Consider the following 18,727-nt stretch of genomic DNA (forward strand, 5'->3'; position numbering starts at 1 on the left):
CTAATTTTGCAGCTGCGATTTTAACAGATGTTAATATAGAACAAGTTATTTACCTCAGTAATGCTCTTTCTGGTACAGACTCTATTCAACTGCAATTCCCCACCTTTTGAATAGTCTCCAAAGCATTAGACTGGATCCAGAAAATCTTCAGCAGCTCCATGTCGTCTTTTCTGTTCCAGACGTGACGTGCATGGGCCTTTATAGGTGCCACTCATGCGCACTGACATCAGTTGTTTTCTGGCCCGTCTACGCCTACAGCCGCGGAGCTAAAATCAAATCAATCAGGGTTCGATGAGGCACCTACGGTTAGGTAATCTCTTCAAGAAAGAGAGTTACCGATGGTAAGTAACTTGTTCTGATAAGAGACTTCGAACCACAGATGACTCACCTTTTGAATAGATACTGAAGCAGTACCCTTACAGAAAATGGGTCTGTGAACCATTTCAAACCAAAAGGACCGAGTGGGCAAAATGCCCTTCTCAGCGGACCAGACTGTCCAGACAGTAGTGTCTCATGAACATATGGAGTAACGCCCACAAAGCAGACTGACAAATATCCATTACAGGCATGCCGCATGCCAAAGAAGAAGTAACAGCCTTGGCTCTCATAGAATAAGCTGGAAAACCACCATGGGGCTGCTTTCGGGAAGTGCATAGCGGATCTTCACGTAGAGTATAATCTAACTAAGATGGTCCTTTTCTGCACAGCCTTGCCTTTCTTTGCTCCACTGAATCTGATAATGAGCTGATCAACCAGCCTTTGTTCTCTGGTAAGGTTAATGTAAAAGGTGAGAGCCCTTTTTAGATTCACCCGGTAAAGTCTCTCTTCCTCCTTATAGGGGTGAGGCAGAGCCAAAAACTTTGGAGTAATGCCATGACCCACATAAAAGGGGGTCGCTACCTTAGGAAGGAGGCTTGAGTCAGCAGAACAAGTTAGTCTGGGTAGAAAGCGGGTAGGGTGGGTTGACAGACCAGGCCTGCAAATCTGTCACTTGCCAGGCCAATGTTATGGCAACAAGAAAAATTGTATGAGGGTAGAGGCTCAAGGGGCATGCACATGAGGAATGTAAGGACCAAACTTAAATCCCATTGGGCCATAACAAACAGAGAATGGTGAAATATACATTGTAAACCTTGGCGCAAAAGCACCACAATTATTGATTTGAATAATGAAGGCTGGTCAGGCAATCGTAAAAAAGTCGACTAATCCAACATGTAACCTTTAACAATGCCTAAAGCAAGGCCTTCCTGCACTAGGTACAAATCTTATGACCGTGGGTCGATCTGTTTAGAATTATCTCCATGGTAGGCCTATACAGATTTGGTTGAGCCACACCTGGATGCTAAGATGACATCAACAGCTGTGGGAGGAAGGCTGAACGCAATCATTTGTCAGTGCTCCATCTCCAAGCATGGAGGTGTAGGGAGCACAGGTTCGGATGCAGAACTCTGCAGTACTGTTGCAACAAAAGATCCTCCTGAAGAGGCAGCCTGATAGGAGGACAGATGCTCATGTCCAGAGTTCGGAATATCACACTCTCCATGCCAAGCTAAGGCCACTAGGATGAGTTGTGCCCAGTCAGTCCTGCTCTTCTTCAAAGCTTGGTGCAGGAGAGGTATCGAGCTGGGGGTTAAGTTGCAAAAAGGGCACAGGGCACTGCTGTCTTTAAAGAGCTCCAGGGCCCAATTTATTTTTTGCTCAAAAAGACAGCAACCGTCAAATGGCATGTTCATGAGACTTGCCTGAACGACCCTCAAAATCAAGTGGACAGCATCCTGGGGTGCCTGCAAAGGGCTACAGTGGTGCCTATAGTTCCACCAAGTGAATCAGCAGTATCCAGTCCTTAACAGATAGAAAATATGGCTGCCTCACAACCATTTTGCATTGCCTGAGAGAGGATAGCACAGCCTCCTCTGGAACCAGGGGTGCACCCAAGCCATGGATTCCCACAAGACGTGATAATAGTGGCCTAGAAGGCAGCTGGCATTGACAAAGAAGAGAGACAAACTCACAGAGGAAGTGGTCCATTTCCCAAAGGTCTATATTCTCTTGTATTCCCTGCCAGGGGGAGTAGTCAGGAAGGAATTTGGTAGAACTTCACTGGCTGAAGCATGCACGAAGAGGCTCTCGGGAGTAGGGTGATGGGTAAGGAAGTCTACATTACCTAGAGCAACACTATGGATCCTGGCAATCTCCCAATTTACATGGGGTACTGAATAGGGCAAGGCCCTGGTTCCCAAAAGTGTGTCCGTAAGTGCCTCATTAAAAGGCAAAAGTGGTTTAGAACTGCTTTGGGTGGGTTGAAGCACCTCTCAAAACATGGATCTATACTTCCTGGATAGGAAGCTAGAGATCGAGAATTTCTGCCAGCCTCCGCACAACCATGGCGAAGGAGGCACTTTCCTCCATGGCAGGTGATGCCAGTGCGAGTGGGTGACACCTAAAAAGGTATACACATATCACGTCTTGTGTGGAACGTCGTCAAGACAGTGCTGCCAGAGTCACCTCCCAGCACACAGGTGTATTGCAGAAAATTTTCCGGATCCATTCTGATGTCATGGGCAATATTCATAAGGTGAGGAATCTGCACTTAGAAGTATCTATCACAAACTAAATACCCTTGCAAGAACACTTATTTCAATGACTCTGGATAAGTTGGGAAATTGTGAGCTTTCTCACTGGAACCAGCCACTTGGCAAGGGTCCCAGGAAGGCTATGCATGAAGTGGCTATATTGGTGAATAGCAGCAAGAGCCCTAGGTTCGAACCTGTTCTGACATTTACCATTTAGTGAAATCCTAGGCAAAATGTTTTTGGCTAGATAACAAGGTTGTTCATACGAAACACTTTGAAAAAAATTGAATGCTAATAACTTTGGCCTTGTTTCATGAATCGTCACACAATGTTACAAATAAGAATAATAATACCAGGAAAAAGTATTCTGTCCATGTTTTACAGCCAGGAAAACATTTCCTTCACCATGCCTGATGCTTTTATGGCAGATCATCAAGTAGAATTAACACGTCAATGTTGCGTGTTCAAATATCATTGGTATCTAGGTGAGATTTGGAAATGGCATTTGAAGCCCTTACAAGGTTTGAACTCGGTTTCATTCAGACTGACCTCAACCTTATAACAGTATGCCAAAATGAGTGTTTCCGGTTTAAATACCCACTAGGAAGTTTTGGTAAATGGCATGATAAACAGCAGGATGGAAGAAAGATAGGATGGCATGCCTTGCTAGTTTTGTTTTCGGCTTGGTGCAACTAAATTAAGCATTTTTATTTAAAAAATACAAATCATCGAAAGAATTTTGCGACGCATAGCTCAAATTGACTCAAACAATCAGAAATTGTTTTCATAACATTTCCAAAATAGGGTGCTAAAAATGACCGCGAAGCTAACAGGGATGTGGTATGGGTCTGTTCTGACTGCTGGAGCAGGTAGTTGTTAATTAGCAGCAATGATTTCTGATCTGAGAACACCACAGATACCTTTTGACCTATGCATGATGGGTGACTATGAATCTGAAAGTTCCAGACCAAATTGACAACGTTTCTAATATATATGCAGATGGTAGCACTAACTCCTTACTAAGAAATCATACACAGTTGTTTAGCAGTACTGATTATCATTAACTTCTTAAATGAAATGGAAGCAGGAAGGGTATACCTTTTTATACAAGGTTACTACATGTTGGCTGAGTTTCTGAGTAACATAAATGATGTCAAAGTGAAACCTGAGTAGGTTATTCGCCAGAGAAGGTTATTTGTAGCTACTGATCGGGCGGCTTGGTGATGGCTAGATGAAGGTAACATCTGTTTTAACATGCAAGACCATAGATTCTTAAGAGGATCTAATTTCGTTTTCACATCATCATCACTCCACATGCGCTGTTAAAAAATATTTTTAGAATCAGGAGTGACATGCTAACTACTCACACTGGTACATACACTAAGAGAACTCAGGCCTCCATATGGTGACAAAAGTCACAAAACGAATTTACAAGCTGGGTTTCTGGCGTGGGGGACGCCCTCTTTAAAAGCAAGTTAAAGGCTAAAGAAAAGAAAACATGAGTCCAAGTAGTCCGTTAGTGACCTTTAACAAGATGGAAAACCCATCTGAGTTTCATGGGAGAACTGGGGAATACGGAAACAGCATTTTGTGAAGTCACAGATTTTGCTAGAGGAACTATATTAGAAATGTATAAGGCTTTCTTAGGAAAGTCTATTGAATTACTGTAGAAGGTTAGAACAAAGTGCGATATTAACCTAGAGAGGACCAATGCATCTGTGATATGAAGTAAGGCACTGGGGTTCCAAAAAACGTCCTTTCGGGAGGTGACAGGTGTATGTACAGATGGCTTGAAGATATGAGGACTGGATAGAAATTTCCAAAACTTCAGCAGTGGCAAATGAGGAGAAAGACTGCAAGACCATGTACTCATTTGAAGTGTCCAGGCCATTTCTGCAAACAAATCTAGTAAAAAGGATCATCCCTATTAAAGGGAGGCAAGTCTCCCAACTTACCAGTTACCACCCATTTTGAGAGCTTTTAACATGAAGAAAGACCTTGAAATGTACTGAAGCTTAAAAATCTTGGGAACTCTATTTTCTTTGTCAAATAAAAATAGTCCAAGCCTCTTAATACCCACCTGGACATTATTGTAGAAAATGCCCAGGGGGAGAAATGGGCATGTGTGCCCACTTTGTGCAGCCCCATGGCACTTAGGTACAAGAGAAGGGGCTGTAGACCCCTTCTGCAATACTGATAGGGCTGGCGCATATGAAGTGCCAGCGCTATCTCAAGAGGGCATTCACTCATTTGCATCAGGCGTGGCCCCATGCAAAGAACGGAATGTCGTAGTGTCTGCACCCACGCCGTATTATAGACGTGGGCGCAAAAGCAAAGAAGCTGCCAGGAAGGGCACTGAAAGTGCGCCACAAAAAGGAGCTGCAATGTCAGTGCACCCCCAGATGGTACCCCTCTGAAGGGGGAAAAGCTGTTCCAATGGACCCTCAGACATCCCCCTGCAGATTGGTGTAGTCACTCACTGCACCCGCCTGCAAAGGGATCTCTAATCTCGCCTGAAAGCGCAGGCGGATTGCCGTCTGCACTGTGAAACACAGAGCAGCTTTGAAGCAGCCGCTCTGGATTTCACTTGAATGTGCTGTCCACGGCACGAGTTTGCAGCTGCTCTGAGGGCAGTGCATTCTATGTAACAGGGCGCACTTTCCTTGTTTGCACACCTATTTAAAGGTGCGATGTGGTGCACACAGAAAAAGTGTGCCCTATGTGCAATAAGGACTTTGGGACTGTATTGTATGTGTACACCCACTATGTGCGACCCCGGGGAACAATGGTATTACAGAAGGCACCGCAGATACTTGTTTGCCTCCTTATGTAATACCTAAAGCGCTGGCACACATTCAACACCAGCGCGATCATGAAACGGCATTCCCTCATTTGCATTGGGGTGTGGCCCTATGCAAATGAGGGAAATACTTTAAATCTGCTCCCCTGCGCCATATTAAGGACGTGGGTGAAGAGGCAAACATGCCTTTACGAGGCGCACAGAAAGTGTGCCACAAAAACAGTTGTGCATTTTCAGTGCACTTCCTAAAGGAACCCCTCTGGAGGGGAGAAAGGGTGTGCCATGGACCCCTAGACACCCCATGCAGGTATGTGCAGTCACTCACTGCACCCGCTTGCAAGGGGATCTCTAATCCCTCCTCAAAGTGCAGGCCGATTGCAGACTGCACTGTGAAACATGGTCCTCACTCTTTTGAAGGCAGTACAAAGTCAGGCACAGTCAACGCTACCTAGATAAGGAGTGGCAGAAGCCCAAAATAGATGGGTTTTCAGACTTAAAAAACCAGGAGCACAGGATCTTTGATCTCAAAATCTACTCTGCTGGTGGGGGAAGTGGCTGCAAAATTACCTTCAACACATACTGGTGCAGAACTTGTCTCTTCATAGGGCGTAAGAGAGTAAATCGCTCCCTGCCTAAAGTTCTGGATGGCGGGAAGAATAAAACCTGGAAGATGTATTCTGACAGTGGTCTAAAGCAAGGACAATATTTGTCCCCCCTTTTCATACCGGAGATGCTCACGCAGAATTAACAGTTCTCTGAGCTGAGTTCAGGGTCAAATCACCAAACATACCCTATCATGGGATTCTTAAAAGGACTTTTGGCACTTGTAGCCTTTGCAAGGCCGGAACACAATGGTGGGCTTTTTGCTTGACCAGAAAGAGACAAACCTCTGAAAAACACTAAGAAAGGATCTAAACCCAGAAGAAATGGCATTTCTTTGGATCATATGAATCTGTAACAGCCAGGAAAAGGAGAATGGCATTTAAGACATAAGCAATAACCTTTTTGGAGCTGCGATATCACTTTCTGTGATGCCTAGGTACAGGAAAACTGGACAATCATGGGTGCCCACTTCTACTAGTCAATGATAACATCTAGTATATGGCAGTGTTTCCACATGTTGGGAATTGAGGGGGTTCAATGTAAGAGTAACACATTCACCAGTGCCTATCACCCACCCCCAGCTTCCCTTAATGTATCATAGAATCACCATCCCCACTGACCCTCAGGCTACCCCCTCACATCCCACTGATCCACAAGGCACAAATAAGAAGCACATGCACACGCTGAACAGATACAGCAACACTTCCTTATTCAGTGAAATGCATACCCAAAATAGGAGTTTTGACCTCTAGATAGGAAATCTGAAGGACGATTTAAAAAAAGGAATGAAATTCTCATATGCATGAAGTGAATTGTCACACTCTTGAGGCAATTTATTCTAATGTGTTAGCCAACTCCCAAACAAATGACATTTCCTTTAATATTGGGCAGCAGGTCCTTGACAGTCTTTCATTCAAGCCTCAATACTCCTTTTAACCGGTATGCAAGTCAGTGTAATGTTCTTACTGCCTTCAATGCGACCACAATATTTTCTGGTGTCCAATAACACGCACTGGACAGAATACTGTATACACAGCCAACTGAACAGACATACACCAAATAGCTGGAAATCACAGAGCTCACAACAGCACTAGCCTCTAAGTAACAACACATACAGACTACAAGACAATATACTAGCATACCTGCCACTCACACAGTACCACCGTGTGACACACGATATCGGCCCCCATCACACGGTCTCCCAGTGAGGAGCCAATATCCCATGGGTGCAGGGAAAACTAGCTGGAAACCACTGTAAATAGTGGTTTTCCAGCTCGTTTTCCTATTTTTTTTTTATATTAGCATTTTTATTAAGTCCAAACTTGTTACTTTCAGATTAACAGATGCGTACATTCCGCGATATAGAAGGTATTCATACATCAACAGTTATCATATACATAATAGTAGATCATCTATTCTTGTTCGTGAGTCCCTCTTTTTGACATTTCCATTTCCACCGTTGGTGAGAACACACAATTCCCCTCGTTAAATATTCCATCCTCCCCACTTTTTGTCCCATTTTTTGGGACAGCCTCTGGATTTATAGACATCTTTTTCAGCAATCATGCATCTGTCCATTTCCGCTACCTAGCCTATTGTCAATGGGCGATCTGCTGTTCCCCACTTCATAACGATTGCCCTCTTCACCAGTGTGTAGCCTACGGTAACGAACTGCTGTTCAATGTCTGTTAAATCAGTGGCCTCCCAAAGATTTAAAATCCCCATTAGTGATGTCAACGTAATCTGTTTCCCAAGCACGTCTCGTAGCTTCTCTGTGGCTTTTTCCCCACAGGAGTCTGATCTGGGGGCAATCCCTTGCCTCATCCCCATTTTAGCCACGATTACTCCGGTGAGGTATGTACGATGTAAAACTTTCAGTTGAATCAATCTAAAGCGATTGTTTATGGCTGCCTCTCTTGGGGACATCAATGCTGCCTGCCAGTCATCATCGTCAATAGGATCTAAATCTGCCTGCCAGTGATTTCTGAGAGTATGGAAGGGGTCTGGTAAATTGTTTCACAATGTACGATATGTAAGTGAAATGGCCTTGTCTAGGATGGGTTCCGACAATAACCGGTCTACCAAAGAAGATGAGTGTGGTAGTGTTGTTAAGTCGGGGAGTGCCTTTTTGATAGCATGCCGAATTTGCAGATATCTAAATACTTCCCCTTGTGGTAGTTTGTGTTTCACTTGCAAGTCTTTGAATGTGAGAATTTTACCTTTGAGTATGAGATCTCCTACAGTGGATATTCCAATGGTGTCCCATTTATCAAAACCCATATGGTGACAGAGCAACCCCAACTGTTGAGAAGACCATAAGGGTGTGGCTTTCGTTAGCACTCCTGTCCAGCCCAGACGCTTAGTTGCCTGAAGCCAAATGGTGATTGTTTGAGCCACAGGGCCCACATATTTCCCTGTACGAACCTTAGTATATAAGGCCCCAAGACAACCCTCTTTCCAGTTTGATATTTTTCTAATCTATATGCTGGGTTCATCGGATGGCCATATAGCCAATGGTTAGTTGCCACCAGTTGTGATGCCCAGTAATAGAGCCGTAGGTCTGGGAGTGCAATCCCTCCGTCATACCACCCCTCTGGCAACTTCCCTAAGGCAATTCGCGGTGCCCCACCATCCCATAGTAATGTACAGACCTCGGCCTCCGCAGCTTTAAAATATGTGTCGGAGATCTTGTATGGGCAATTTTGAACTACGTAAAGGAAGCGCGGTAGAGCAAACATTTTAAATAGGGCCGCTCGACCTACTAACGACAATGGTAGCGACCTCCAGTGTTTAACGTCGTCACGGAGCCTCTTCAAGGGGGTTGCTAAGTTCTTGGCATGAAAAGTTCTGGGGTCTGGTGTAATAAAAATTCCCAAATACCGGAACCCTTCAGAGACCACTGCAAGCTCACAGCCCCGGGGCAATCTAGGTGCAGGACCATGCAAAACAAATAACACCGACATAGTCCAATTAACAGCATAGCCTGAATACTTGGCGAAATGTGTAAATTTATTTAGTAGGCAGTGTATTTAGGCATATGAGGATGCTAAGTAGATCAGGATGTCGTCTGCATACAGCGATATCCTACCTTCATTGTCTTCTTCCCACATTAGCCACCGAAGGGCCACGTCATATCTCACCCAGGATGCCAGTGGTTCTAGTACCAAGGCGAAGAGGAGGGAGGACAGGGGGCAACCCTGTCTAGTCCCTATTCACCCCAATCTGACCCCGCAGCTCAGTGTAAAGCAGCTTGATCCAGTTCACAAAGCGCGGGCCAAATCCTAGACGATTCAAGACTTCAAAGAGATAAGGCCATTCTATAGAATCGAATGCCATGGAGGCATCTAGCGACAACATTACTGCATCTTCTTCTATATATCGTTGACGAGCTAAGACATTATTTACTCTCCGAATATTTTTTTTTTTGCCAATTAACTTTTAATTAAAACAAATCACAGAGCCATTCTTGCAGATCAAATACATATCAATTAGAAGGTACAGTATCTTAACACGCACCAGTTACAGACCATAATCAACAAGAATTTCATTGTTCCGCCTGTCTGTGCATCACCATATCTTCTGTCGGTGGTGTACAAATCTCGCCCCTGAACGAGTTCCACCCCTTCCATTTCCGGTCCCATTTCTTAGGGCATCCCACATTTTATAGACCTCCTTCTCCGCTATCATGCAGCGATCCTTTTCTGCCATCCAACCAACCGTTAAGGGCCGTGCGACAGAACCCCAGGACATTGCAATGGCTCTCTTTACTAATAAGTACCCCAGTGCCACCCACTGTTGCTCTATTCAGTCAGATCTGTGGCCTCCCATATGTTCAGGATCCCAAACTCTGGCGACAGATTGATTTGTATTCCCAATGTATCCCTCATCTTTTGGGTTGCCCTGTCCCATAGGGGGCGTATCACAGGGCAGGTCCAGAGGACATGGTAGAAAGTGCCATCCTGACCACATCCTCTGAGACACAGTGCTTCCGCCCTGCAACCTATCTTAGCGAGGAGTACCCTGGAGCGATGTAAGATTTTTAGTTGGATAAGATGAAAGCAATGATTTATCGCCGTCTCTCTAGGGGACATTAATGCCGTCTGCCAATCTTAATCAGTTATGGGCCCTAAGTCGACCTGCGACTGGCTCCGGAGAGTCTGGAAGGAATCTGGCAAATTATTACAAAGCTTACGATATATACAGGACACCGCCTTCTTCAGGAGTGGTTCGGAAAGTAGGCGGTCCTCCAGAGGAGAAGAGTCTGGTATGGAGGACAATACGGGGATAGTAGTGCGAAGGGCATGTCGTATTTGCAAATATCGAAAAATTTCGCCTGGAGCAAGGTTGTATTTAGTTTGCAGCTCCTTAAAAGTGAGGAGTTTGCCCCTATGGATCAGGTCACTAATGTTTGTTATTCCGATAATGTCCCATTTGTCTAAGCCCACATGGTGGCAGAGCAGCCCCAGTTTCCGCGTGGACCAGAGTGGTGTAGATTTCGTGTGTTTATCTGCCCATCCCAAACGTTTAGTTGCTTGGTCCCAGATGGCCACTGTCTGCGACATGGGTCCAAAGTACCGGCCCTTTCGGACCTTACTATATAGGGCGCCCAAATAGCCCTCCCTCCCAGTCTGCTACCTCTCTAAGTGAAAGGCCGGGTTCGATGGGGAGCCGTGAATCCAATGGTTCGTGGCTACCAGTTGTGTGGCCCAGAAGTACAAGCGGAGGTCAGGAAGGGCGATCCCCCCCCCCCGTCACACCACCCCCTCGACAGCGGGCGGAGGGCAATGCGAGGTGCCCTGACGTCCTACAACAAAGTCCAGATCTCTCCCTCTATAGCAGTGAAGTATGTGTCGGCAATAGGGAATGAGTTATTCTAAGCAACAATGGTCCCTAGGAAAGGGTAAACAAAACTGATAAATACAGACCCAGTCAGTGCTGTATTAGTTAAACGTGTCCAGCCGGACAGAGGTTCAATGTTTAATTTTTCAGCAATTCTTGGAGGTATGTACAAGACAATATACTGAGAGTGCGACACAAGCCTGCATTCCACTACAGAAACGTAGAAACATACAAAACATATAGTCTGGGAAACATTTAAGCAAGGCTCAGGCAACGCTCACGGTTTGTTCTCAGGAGAAAAATTCACAGTTATAGGTAAACAAATCGCAAGGAACACCTCTACATGACAAATAGTAACATCATAGTGTATGTATGAGGTGTTTTAGGGTGTTGACGGCGTTTCGATCCAGGAGACAAATGTGTAGATCATCTTCAGGACATTAAATAAGCATGCATGAATTATAGGTGCCTTAAATTACTATATGAACAAAACATTTTGGGAGAAAGAAGGGATTATGGGGAGAAAAACAAGAAGAATGGAATTAGGAGGATATATCTTGACAACGTAACCTAGTTTAGTTTGTATGTCATTCTGGAAAAATAGCACCTCCAAAGACTAACATTCAATTGGAACAACCTGCAAGATTAGGCCAAATAACATGGAGTTCAGCATTGAAAGATGGCACAAGAAAGTGGCAAAAAAGACTTTTCAACAAGTGCTGCATCAACAAGTAGGTAAAACACCTTGTTTGCTTTAAAAAAAAGCGAAAACATTAAAGATCACCTCGTGCGTGCGGCATTGCCCACCAAAAGACAATCTGTCACCTTAAACGATCAATGGGGATTACCGCCTGTCACGGGTCACGCAAAATGTGGGAATTGCAGTATTTGTGATCTAACGATTGAAGGCAAGGTGTTTTGCTTTAATGATATACGATTTGAACTTAAAACATTCACAAACTGTAACACATGTAATGTTATAGATGCTATTTTGTGCCCTTGCAACAAAATATATATTGGACAAACCACACAGAAAATACGAATGCACATATGTCAACACCGCAGTCGAATAAGATGCAAGACACCCAATGCTCCACTGGTCGAACACTACACACAGACTGGACACTCGGAAGAGGAAATACGCTGGATTATCATATGTGTGATCAAACCCCCACAAAGGGGAGGCGACATTGCCAAACTGCTCAACAAAGAAGAACTAAAATGGATATTGAAAACCGACAGTTTGCATACTGGGTTAAACCGCCTTGAGGACTGGACTACCCTTATCTGATTGCTATGTTCATGCTCCTTTATGCAAAATTATTCTTTATGAAATGCATTCCTTTTAATTCTCCGTTCCTAAATGTCAATCAGCTATTGCCTCACAGTCTATTGTTTTTAACCCTTCTTTTTAGCCTTGTCACACATGAATTGACTTTCTTCTAACCAACTCTGAGTTCCTACCCTACTCCAATATGGCCCCCGTTCTCATCATTCAGTCCTTCTTCTTTTTCCACTATTCCTCATGACCACCTAACAGCATTCAGTCCTTCTTCCATTCTCACTTTTCCTCATGACCACATGAAAACATCCTCCAATCCTGGCACGTCTCTCTGTATATGAGACCTTGACATAGACTTCTCACTTCCCCCGCATCTACGGACATTGATCCCCTGAGACATCACGCCGTAACCTACAGCTAAAGGTAAGCGCACCGCGACACCTCATGCACGCAGCAACTCACCCCCATCCTCGATCCTTTCTGAACGCCCTTATTTCTTTCACAGGCCATTGCGCCCACAGAGCACACTCCTGTGGCTCTTTTTTTGATTCAACAATTGATGGTAAGTCTCCGCTTCCTGCTACGCGCTTTTAGTCATGCGGGTCCCTTCACTTACGCCATTTAATTATTTCCCTTCCTTCCTGCCTCAGCATTACGCTAAATTCCTAACTTTACATCGCGACCTCTACCTCCGCCACTCCCATTGAGGACATTCCTGCTACCCTTTCTCACCGACGTATAAATCCACGGTAAGCTCCCGCACATTCACGTTGCATGCACGCATGCAGCTGCAGGTTTCTTAACGCATTACCTATCACCTGACTTCGGCATGATTCATCGCTACTGCCGTATCTCTCTTGACCGTGTCCCCTCCATTCTCATGCGTAACTCATGCGACAACGGACTTTGTTTTCCATTCCTGCTATTAAGTCACTCTTTCTCTCTCTTAAATCTCTAAATTTGGGGCCAGTAATTAGAAAAAAGCTACTGAGGTCTCATAATAGTGCTGAACCAATATTGTTTTCACAAAGTCACTGCGCCGCTTTTTGTAAATATGCACGTGTCACAATACCTACTTGTTGATGCAGCACTTGTTGAAAAGTCTTTTTTGCCACTTTCTTGTGCCATCTTTCAATGCTGAACTCCATGTTATTTGGCCTAATCTTGCCGGTTGTTCCAATTGAATGTTAGTCTCTAGAGGTGCTATTTTTCCAGAATAACATACAAACTAAACTAGGTTACGTTGTCAAGATATATCCTCCTAATTCCATTCTTCTTGTTTTTCTCCAAAAAATCCCTTCTTTCTCCCAAAATGTTTTGTTCATATAGTAATTGAAGGCACCTATAATTCAGGCATGCTTATTTAATGTCCTGAAGATGATCTACACATTTGTCTCCTGGATTGAAACGCCGTCGACACCCTAAAACACCTCATACATACACTATGATGTTACTATTTGTCATGTAGAGGTGTTCCTTGCGATTTGTTTACCTATAACTGTGAATGATTCTCCTGAGAACAAACCGTGAGCGTTGCCTGAGCATTACTTAAATGTTTCCCAGACTATATGTTTTGTATGTTTCTACGTTTCTGTAGTGGAATGCAGGCTTGTGTCGCACTCTCAATATATTGTCTTGTACATATCTCCAAGAATTGATGAAAAATTAAACATTGAACCTCTGTCCGGCTGGGCAAGTTTAACTAATACAGCACTGACTGGGTCTGTATTTATCAGTTTTGTTTACCCTTTCCTAGGGACCATTGTTGCTTAGAATAACTGATTCCCAAGGTCCCAGGCAGACTTTATTTGGGTCCCCCTAAAAAGGAGGCATTACGGAATGAGGAGTTTTGGAGGGCATACAAAAATCTAGGGAGCGCAAGCATTTTTTATAAGGCCGCTCTACCCAGGAGGGACAAGGGCAGTGTTCGCCAATGCTGGACATCGACTTGCAGTCTTCGGAGGGGGCCAAGAAGATTCCGATCGTAGAATATTTTGGGGTCCGAAATAATATATATCCCTAAATATTTAAAACCTTTGGTAGCTACCTCATACTCTGTGAATATTGAGCTCTGTGTTACGACCTGGTACAAAGCCTGATTGATCTGACTGTACCAATGACGGGAGAACGACACTTAGACGGGACACCAGAAATTTCATTAGAATTTTAGCCTCTGCATTAATCAGGGAGATCGGCCTGTGGGAGCTACAGCTGGTCGCCAGTTTCCCTGGTTTTCGAATTACTACTATGGAGGCCATTCTTTGGTCTTCGAGCACGATTCCCTTCTCTAAGCTTTCCATATACATATGTTTAAGATGGGGTGTCACTTGTAGGGCCATTGATTTGAGGAATTTAATTGGAATCCCATTAGGCCCCATCGCCTTCCCTGATTGGATATTAGATATATGGCTTTGCAGATTTCTTCGTCCGTTATATCGGCATCTAGCTTGGCCCTTTCTGAATCTGACAATGCAGGCAGGTTTATGTCAGCCAACAGCTGACGTGAGTCTTCCGATGTGTAGGAGGTGGAGGAGGAATACACCGCCTCTAAATAATCCACGAACACCTCCGCCACCTTTTGAAGATCAGTGACCCTTTCATTGTCACCTACGGATAGTTCAGGGACCCATCTTGCCCCCTGTTCCCTCCTATCCAGCCACGCAAGCATTTTCCCCGCTCTGTCTCCCAGTTCATAAATCCTATGACGCGTGTGGAGTAGTTTCGCTCGAGTTTTTTCACGTACCTTGTTTTTATATTTGAGTTGCTTTATGATTAAGCGGTGCATGGTGGCTTCACTAGCGGAGGAGTTGTGTTGTCTCTCTAATTGGTGAAGTTCCTCCTCTAAATGCAGTATTTGTTGGTTCTGTGGTCATATATTGCCTGTCTTCAGTGCCAGGGCATGTCCTTTCAGCACCACTTTACAAGCTTCCCAAATAGTATGTGCTGAGGTCACTGACCCTAGATTTTCAGCAAAATAGTAGTCTGTTTGTTTAGTGAGATCCTCTTTTATGTCTGGAATCGTTAGAAGCCATGATTAATAATTATGGGACTACGTTGTCTCCCTTGGTTAAAAGTGAGTTCAAGCCATACCGGGAAATGATCTGAGATGCCTCTAGTCTGAGTCGGAGTCTGCGAGGGTTTTGAAAGAAGCCGAGGTCTGCCAGGTGCATAAGGAAGTAATCAATGCGGGACATACTTTTGTGAGCATTAGAGTAGTGGGTATAATACGTCATGTTCGGTTGCAATGAGCGCCATATTTCTGTCAGTCCCATGGCTCGAGTAAATTCCACCATCTGAGTGTTGTGGCGTAGTGAGGGTCGTTGAGGATATCTATCTAGTGCATCGTCCATTGTCATGTTAAAATCCCCACCCAGTATTAATGTGCCTTCTGAGAGGTCTAGTAGGATGTTGCTTAAATCACTGAGTGCTTCTTTCCCCAGTACTGGTGGGAGATACACTGATATTACATTTATCGGCTTCCCCTCCCAACTGGCCGTCATCACTGCGAATCGGCCCTGTGGGTCGGCCCACGTATGAGTGGTTGTAAGGGCTAGGTTTTTCCGCACTAAAATACCTACACCTCCAGAGCCGATTGTAAACCCTCCGTGGACCAAAAGTTTGTATCCCCACCTGTTGAGAGCTTTGCAGCCATTACCCACTAGGTGTGTCTCTTGCAGAAGTACTAAATCAGGTGTCTGTCTTTTGAGGTATTGCAACACCACCCCCCCTCTTTATTTTGTCACAAAGACCATTTACATTCCACGTCATAGTGGACAGTCTCGTTTCTATTGCGCTACCCATGAGAAATCGCCGCTAGGGTCCTGCAAAACTCCTGCGGAGGTCCCCGGAGGGGTGACCGCCTCCCTCTGTAAGATAGTAGCACTTTGTAGATTCTTGACCCCAATGTACGCTCTAGAATGTTCCTGAGGCACCATCTTCCTATACCATGCCAACTCAGGGGGAACGTTTTCCAAGGTTTTTAACTGCCGACATCCATTAAGGGGTGTGAAAACACCCCAGGACACTGGCACCAGCAAGCTTTTTTTAGGACGAGCCTGGGCAGCGCAAGCGCTGCTCTGCGAGGCATGCTGTATTCAGGTATGGACTTGAAGCTCGGCCCACTCTCTGCCCATATTTTTCATTTCAGTACAATTGAGTAAGTGGTCGCGGTAGCAACTCTTGTAGCGAAACAAAAATGATATAGCATTCACCACTCATACTATTCTTTAGATGCATACATCCCTTTTATTCATGGATTATAAACACTGAATGCAATTTTCAATCAAAGCGTTAGTTATTGGCAACACAGTTGCTCAAGCAAATAACAGTACATTACGCATTCACAGTGCTCTTTGTGTAGAAAGAAAAGGGAGGGTTGGGAAATAGTGATGAGCGTGTGAGCAAAGGACAAGGAAAAGGTTTTGTGACATATATACATCAGTTGTATTTAATATAGACCCTCTCCAGCCTAACACAGGTCAGTTGTTCCTAGGTATACACAACTCTGAATGAACATCCACTGTTTGATCAATCTGTCACCAGAGCTTGAGGAGGTGTATGTTGTCTGTCAACGTTTCGACCCCTGAGAGATGGAGGGTAGATTCAGTCCTCACGTTGGGGTCTTCATCAGGACAGGGCTGATAAAAGCACTTAGGCCAACAGCAGGGTGATTCCGCTGTTCGATCAACAAGGAAGGGCTTGTGATGGCTCTAGTTCAACAGTTAATGGAGACGTACTGCTGAGGTTAGAATTAACCACTCGCAGTAGGAACTGATCCAAAGATTCTTGTTCCAGGCCATCCGGCTCGTGTGTCTGCAATACTTACCCAGGTCGGGTAGTTTTTTGTGGGTTACCCCTTTGATACTCAACACAAATTTTCATTGGCTTGTGTCATTGCCCTTTGTAAACTGTGGCTTTTCATTGGTCAGTATGCTTAGTAATCCCTCCTTAGTACTGCCTTGTCTCATCTTGTAACCTCCCATAAGGACTGGCCCTCTTACATGTGTTGTTGCTTTGTAGGCTTCAATTACAGCCTCTGAGCATTATTTCCTTAAATTGTTTTCACCTGCCTGCTTGTACAGGCAAGACACGCTCTCTCCTAACGATTAATATTTTTTTTTTTATAGGACAGCATAATACAGTGGTGGCTGCGCCTTTGGTTTATGTGCCGCGACGAAAGCGGCACCCGTTTTTTTTTTATACTATTTGTACACTTTTCTGTTGTTTACAAGTGCCCCGTGCTGCGCTTTCACGTTAACAGAGGGCATGCCCCTGTCTTTAGACGAGCTGCCTCTAAATAAAGGTTACGGAGGCTATTAAAGTGAAACCGCGGGATGGGGCACTTTAACAAAAAAAAAAAAGCATTTGATTGTCAACTTGACAAAAATAATAATTATTTTTTTTTTTTAAAGCGCCACATACCACGGTTTCACTGTAATGGTGGCCACGCCCCTTTCTTTAGACGCGGCTAGTCTAAAGAAAGGGGCGTGGCCTCTATTAACGTTAAAGCGCCGCATTGGGTGCTTGTAAACAAAAAATATTTGCAATGCAATAGCTCTTGCATTTGCGAGAATTTAAGCTGTTGCCATTTACAATGCCAATAGCTCAAACGCTCGTAAATGTGAGACCTATTACGTTGCAAATGCTTGTTTTTCTTTAGGAGGATGGGAATTGGGACGGAGTGGGCTTAAAAGTGTCTAGTAGGTACTTCTCAACACAAAGCCCTGCCCCCTTCCTCACACGGCAAGATCGTTCAAGTTGGGAGGTATGTACTAGACATAACAAACAGAGCCAAGATATCGAACATATTCCGTATGGCTGGATAGCATCATGTTCTCAAAAGCCTTCTGCCTCCCAAAAAAATGAGCAACAGAACACATTAGACAAAACTTCTCATAGCCATCTAACTCCGTCCACATAGGCAATATATGGTTACCATGGGTTCACAACATCAGGTACTACTTTCAATTCCTAGACTGTCAAGATACAATGGTCAAATTACCTAAACAACATCTAACCAATTTGGCCAGTGCACCGGCCACACCCATCAAACGAATGGCTTACAAATGAATGATTAGACACCCTTACTGGATAGTTAAGGAACCACACGTATAACAAAGATTATAGAGCTTCAAGCCCAATCAGACTTTGATCTGAGATGGAAACCTCAAAACCATTTGGAAATTCACATCTGGACAACTGAGAATACAGCAATGATATACTAATAGCAGACTGTGCACTGCACAACTGCCACTAATAGAATATACCTTAACACAAGTGCAGTGCAATATTAACTGGGAGAAGTGTGAGAATGAAACATGATGTAGCATTTTAAGTGGTAGACATAAACTAAACTAAAGGTAAAGTGTGCTTTATGTACGACTCGAGAGTCATAATCCCAAACACAGAATACAAATAAAATAAAAAACAGTTATTCATTGCTTTGAAGTACAAAGTAGTGAAAACCCGGAGACAGTGAATTGGTGGACTGAGGTCACACACTCTCTCCCAGCCGACCTTCTGCAACCTCTCTCAGGTCTGCACAGGCTAGAAGCATGAAAGAACTGCATCTGTGCAAACCCATGACTGACAGGGGTTTTTAGTCTGTACTGACAGCATGACTCAACACAA

At 44.3% G+C, this 18,727-nt stretch overlaps 1 protein-coding gene across 5 annotated transcripts in view; it reads right to left on the reverse strand.

Moving 5' to 3' along the window:
- Positions 1 to 18,727, reverse strand: part of CSPP1 (centrosome and spindle pole associated protein 1) — a 1,290,317-nt gene that overhangs the window by 61,434 nt on the left and 1,210,156 nt on the right. The window lies entirely within an intron of this gene.

This window comes from Triturus cristatus, chromosome 5_1, assembly GCF_964204655.1.
Source record: "Triturus cristatus chromosome 5_1, aTriCri1.1, whole genome shotgun sequence".
Classification (NCBI taxonomy): Eukaryota; Metazoa; Chordata; class Amphibia; order Caudata; family Salamandridae; genus Triturus; species Triturus cristatus.